Source organism: Triticum urartu, chromosome 4A (assembly GCF_056163025.1).
Source record: "Triticum urartu cultivar PI428250 chromosome 4A, HENAU_Tu73, whole genome shotgun sequence".
In the NCBI taxonomy this organism is placed as follows: domain Eukaryota; kingdom Viridiplantae; phylum Streptophyta; class Magnoliopsida; order Poales; family Poaceae; genus Triticum; species Triticum urartu.
The window spans coordinates 505,625,883-505,631,647 of NC_141876.1; the positions used below are offsets into that span (position 1 = coordinate 505,625,883).

The following is a 5,765-nucleotide window of genomic DNA, read 5'->3' on the forward strand; positions in this document are numbered from 1 at the left end:
GGGGCTCACTGTCATGCTGGGCGGCACCGTGACTATGGCGACAATGGTGCCCGTGAGGATGATGGTTTGGGTCGAATCAAGATAACCATACCTGAATTCTCGGGACGGTGTGCTAACCCGAAGAAATATTTGGAGTAGGAGATGCGCGTAAATCAGATTTTTGATGGTCATAACTACTCCAAAGAGAAGAAGGTTCGTGTTGCATCAATGGAATTTACAGAGTATGCTCTTGTATGGTGGGATAGTAAGAACAGTACCCACGAGCGAACAGTGACATGGGCTGACATGAAGCGAATCATGAGGGAACGTTTCGTGCCTGCTTACTACACTCGCCAGCTTCATAGTAGACTGCGTCATTTAGTGCAAGGTACGAAATCAGTTGATGAGTACTACAAGGAGATGCAAGTTTTGATGATCCGTACAGCTGTGCGTGAGTCTGCGGAGGCGATCATGGTACGTTTCTTTGAGGGGTTAGAAGAAAAGATTCGTGACTGTGTTGGTTTAATGCAATATAATGATATTCATGAGTTGCTTCATCAAGCGGAGCGTGCTGAACGTTGGGTATTGGAGAAGCAAGCTTCAGAGACTCGTCCAACTTACAACAGTGGGCGACGTGGTTCTTCTCTTATTGAGGGTGGGTTTAGTGCTAAGCCGTCTACTTCTTATAAGTCGGGAAGCATTGAACAAACCAAAGTGGCTGCTGCACAAAAGGAGGTTTCTCAAGTTTCATCTAGTGCGACGTCTTCTCATCACCGTAATATTATTTGCCACAAGTGTGGAGGACGTGGACACATGAAGCATGAATGTTCCAATCAGCGAAGGGTTCTACTGGTTGATGCGGAATATATTTCAGAATCTGAAGATGAGATGCCTAAGTTAGAGGATGGAATCAAAAAAGGTCGTGGTGATACCATACTATGTTATCCTCAAGATGATCCTGATATGGAGAGTTTGCTAGCACATAAGGTCCAGCAAGATGACAATGTCATTTTTGAACCAGGACAGCGACGGAGTATTTTTTTTAAACTGCATGTACCATCAAGGGAGAAGTGTGCAAACTGATAATTGATGGTGGTAGTGCTAGCAATATGATTAGCAAGGATGTGGTGGAGTCTCTTTCTTTGCCAACATGGGAGCACCCAAAACCATACTATATGAAGTGGATCAATGATGTGGGCAAAGTGAAGGTTACTCACAGGGTGAAGGTCCCTTTTTCTGTTGATGGCTATGTTGATAAAGTGGAATGCGACGTTATGCCACTACATGTTTGTCATCTTATTTTGGGGCGTCCATGGCAGCATGATGTTAACGCTCTCCATCATGGACGAACAAATAGGTACACTTTTATGCATAAGGGTGAGTTCTATGTTATTCTTCCCAAAGATGCAAAAGATATCAGTTGTACCATAGAAGTGTTCAAAAAGAAAACTACAAGGTATATGCCGAAACCAAGGATGGTTTGCTTTCAAGGGAGGGAGGATGATGCAACCCTATATGCCGTTAGTACCAATCTGGTTGACATAGTCAACCAAGGAAGAAACGCTAGGTATATTGTGCCTGCGTTACGTCGACAAGTTGTGACGAAAGGAGGGTGTGGAGGTCGGATAACGCAAAGAGTGCAGTCTATGACCCAGCCCAGGACTAGTTTTGTTCCTCCCAATATGTTGATGGACAAGGAAATTGCAGAACACAAGGACTGGAAGCTGGCCTCTGTACGTACATTAGCTGGGACGAAACCTACACATGCAAGTAACATGTACATGCGAGGAAGGACTCCAACACGTACACGTTGGCTTAGAGAAAGCTAAGAGGCTTGCGTGCCTAAGTGCCGTGCCTAATTGGACGGTTGCAATTAACTAGGATATTACTATTTGGTTAGGATTTTTAGGAAGTAGGAGTAGTATGAGTCGGTTCCGATCTGTTCGCCGCCGGCTGAAGTAGTATTTATAGTTTATCGTATCACTAGGAGAGGGTAGGTTTTGGTTTATATTTTGTCGGACAAATAAAGACTAGCAAGCCGGGGTATCTTCCCTTGACGAGTTAATTTATGCGTACTAGTTGAGAAGCTTATATCATTGCTTTGTGTTCAGGCGAGAGATTGGAGACGCCGTCTCTAATTTGATGCTGATTCTTCGAGGATCGTCCACGTACTTCTTTATCAAGGTGTGCCTGTTGTTTTTGTGGTGATTGCATCTATAAGATCGCGAACGCCACACCGTTTCAAGTGACATCGTATCATGAAAGATTGGGAAAAGCATTCGTGCCATCGAGTTTCTATCGACGGTCGCATTAACTGGGGAGGACGAGTTCTTCGCACGCACCCTAGTGTTCGAACCTCTCAAGGGTCCGCGAAACCCCAAATTCGACAGCCTAAGATCTTCTTCCCCTCCTCCGACAGCCAAATCAGCCAGAGCATCCTCACCGACCAACCCAATCACGCTGAGATCGACATGGCTTCGCCAAAGAGGTTGTACACTTGTTGCATCTCTTTTTTACTCTACATGTTATATATATTGTCCACTGAGCACACGTAGTAACGTGAAATACGATTAGTTTCTCCTACTATATGACAAGCAGTGAGGTACCAGGCAACTTAGTTATCCGTGATGGACTCTCTTGAACGCCATCATTATATCTAGGCGTGTTTGAGCTGTGCATTTGTAGATGGGCCTGGGAGTTGAGCTAGTAGGGCAGTGGCCTGGGTCCAAAGTAGTAGAAGTAGCACAAAAACATTTTTTGAGTGTAGGCTTTTCCCTGCTGAAGCCTGCCTACTAGAATCGCCAGTGCTTGAGAGGAAAAGTGAAGGAAAAATATATGAATTGGAAAGTTTCCTATGGTACTACTATTCATGTATTTGGTTCAAAGGAATGGAGCAAAGGAAAACTGTAGGATTCGTTCCTTTAGTGTCTCCTTGAAAGAAAAACCATCAAAATTTTAATATCCACTTGTCCTCCTTTTCAAATTCCTATTCATGAAGCATAAGACTAAGAGATAGTAGCATAATAGCATTATAACCATACATTTTCTTGTGGTTTGACTTAATCTCACCATGCTTCTTTGCATCGTGTGATCTTCCAATTCTTGTGAACCAAACACCCAGATTGGCAGAAATCATGTGTTTTTAAATTCTCTATTTTGCACATGTATTCCTATCATATTCCTATGTATTTCCTATCCCTGCATTGTTAGAATCCTCAAATTCAAACAAACCCTTACACAATTACTTCTGTTACAAATATGTGTCAAAGAAAACCTTGTGTGGTTTGACCCGCTCCTGTTGCGCTGCGTTCCACCCGAGCTCAGCTGCTCCAATGACGGAAGGGTTCACCACAGCAGGGATCCGCCCTCCAGACTGTCTTTCGCCACCTCAGATCTTCTTCCCCGCCGCTGACAGCCACGACAACTACATTACCATCATCAACTAAGCAGATGACCTTGAGGACTACACGGGTCCGCAAGAGAGGTCGCACTCTTTCGTGTCTACTTACGTTATGCATCACTTAATATGATGACGTGCCACTTTATCGTCCTATTCACCTATTAGACTCCGAGTCAGGTCCAAACTAATGCTCAAACTTGAGTTTTTAAATGGTTCTAGGGTGCATATTAGGGCAGCAATCAATACTATCTGGTTAATCTCGGGTGTCTACTATGAGTATCATGTTGGGTGGAAACAAACATTAAAGGAGCCATTATCTGTATTTTTAACTAAAGCTATTATCTGCGTGCTATCATTGGTTTTGGGTCTATCCATAGTTTGCTACCATCACTCTGGATTTGTGCATGCACTCCTTACATAATCTCACTGTGTTTTATTCCTATGCATGTCAGTTATTGTACACAATGGAACTGAACATGTAGAGCAAAAGAGACGAGCCTTGCGTGGCAATAAAATTTCATGCAGATGTCGCTTCATGGTGGGTGCAAAGGCAGCCCCCCTCCACCCATTTTGGATTGTAATCAAGAGGAAGATAGCTATTCTGAGGGGGATTCAGAAGGAGAAGACCACTCCTATTTACCCCTTGAGGTCTTCGCTCTAACTTGGCATGCTGATGTTGGTAATATCATGCATATGGTGCCTTTCGTTGCTTACTTTATACATCAAATATGACATCTGCTTAGTTTAGACATGTTTTGTGTGAATGCCATCTGTTTAGTTTCTTTATCGTATATGTGAATCATGCAATGCCATCTTGTTTAGCCGGGCATCATGTATGTGAATTTTGCAATGCCACCCTGGTTAGCCAGTCATCTTATATGTGAATTATATTATGCCATCATTTTCTTATTACGTATTAAATTTGTCAACAATTTTAGTACATTCAATTACTCTTCCTGTGCATCAGTCATTCGACACGATCATGGAAAAATCTGGAGTGGAAACAAGGTCTTCAGAGCAGACAATGCTATCTGACGAAGCGCATGTCTTGCTGGTTACGGATAGCTCCTCCGAGGAGGATTCAGGGACAGATGACTATTCCTATTTCCCCCCGAGGTGCATGCTCTAACTTGGCACAGTTATATTGCTCATATCGTGCATATGGTGTCTTCATTGTCATGTCATTTGCTTAGTTTAGACATGCTTTGTGTGAATGCCACCTGTTTAGTGTCTAGTTGCCATGTATGTGAATTTTGCAATGTCATCTTGTTGCAAGACATTATATATGTGAATTATGCAATGCTATCTTGTTGCAAGGCATTATGTATGTGAATTATGCAATGCCATGTTGTTTAGCCAAGCGTCATATATGTGAATTATATCATGTCATCTTTTTTTATTACTCATTGCATTTGTCGACAATGTTTGTATATTCAACTGCTCTTCCTATGCATCAGCAATTTGAATTGGTGATGGAGAAATCTGGAGTGAAAACAAGGTCTTCAAAGCAGACAATGCTACCTGCTGAAGCAGATATCTTGCTGGTTACAGATAGCTCCTCAGAGGAGGATTCAGAGGTAGATGACCAGTCCTATTATCCCCCTGAGGTGTATGCTCAAACTTGGCAGGGTTATATTACTCATATCATGCATATGTTTTTAAGGAGAAGGACAGTAGGAGAGGCTCCTATTGTGTTTTCATATATAATGTAGGTGTTTATACAATTACATCATATGTACAACCATGCCAACCACCACAGAGAGAGCAGTGATTGGCCAGAAATAGGACAGGTAGGGGATGTGCTACAGAGTCTACTTATTCAAAGATCAGCTACGAAAGAGGAGATGAGGGCAGAATGTGCCCTCTTGGTTCTGTGTTGTAGTAGGCCAAAGTCCTTCTTGAACCTCCGAAGCCAGGCGTTGATGGTAGGATCCACCCTTTGAAAATGATTGTTGTTCCTTTCCTTCCACAAGCTCCAAGCTGCCACGAGGAATGTGTCGAAGAAAAGGGGGTCGTCCCAGGTGTCTTTGGTGGTTTGCAACAGGTGCAGTCGACAGTCGAACCCCGGCCAGGTGATACCAAGTTTTTGCGAGCAACTTTGACTAAAAGGGCAAGTAAAGATCATATGATCCACCGTTTCTTCCATTGGGCCCCCACACAGGAGACAACTATGGTCGTCACCGATGTCATAATGCCAACGTTTTAGCATGTTGTGTGTGTTGAGCCTATCATGGAGTAAGAGCCACCCGAAGACTTTAATCCTCATGATGCAGTGAGAGCGCCATAAGCATTTGAAGATAGGATGAACGGTTGCGTCTCTGAACAAGTATTGATAGTATTCGGCTGGTTTGTAATCCGTCTTGCCCCAAACATAGTACCAGACATC

The 5,765-nt window shown here is 43.2% G+C and overlaps 1 pseudogene; it reads left to right on the forward strand.

Annotated features, from left to right (window-relative positions):
* The first annotated feature begins 399 nt into the window (after window positions 1-399).
* Window positions 400-2,187, forward strand: LOC147976332 (uncharacterized; annotated as a pseudogene).
* Window positions 2,188-5,765: the final 3,578 nt, after the last annotated feature.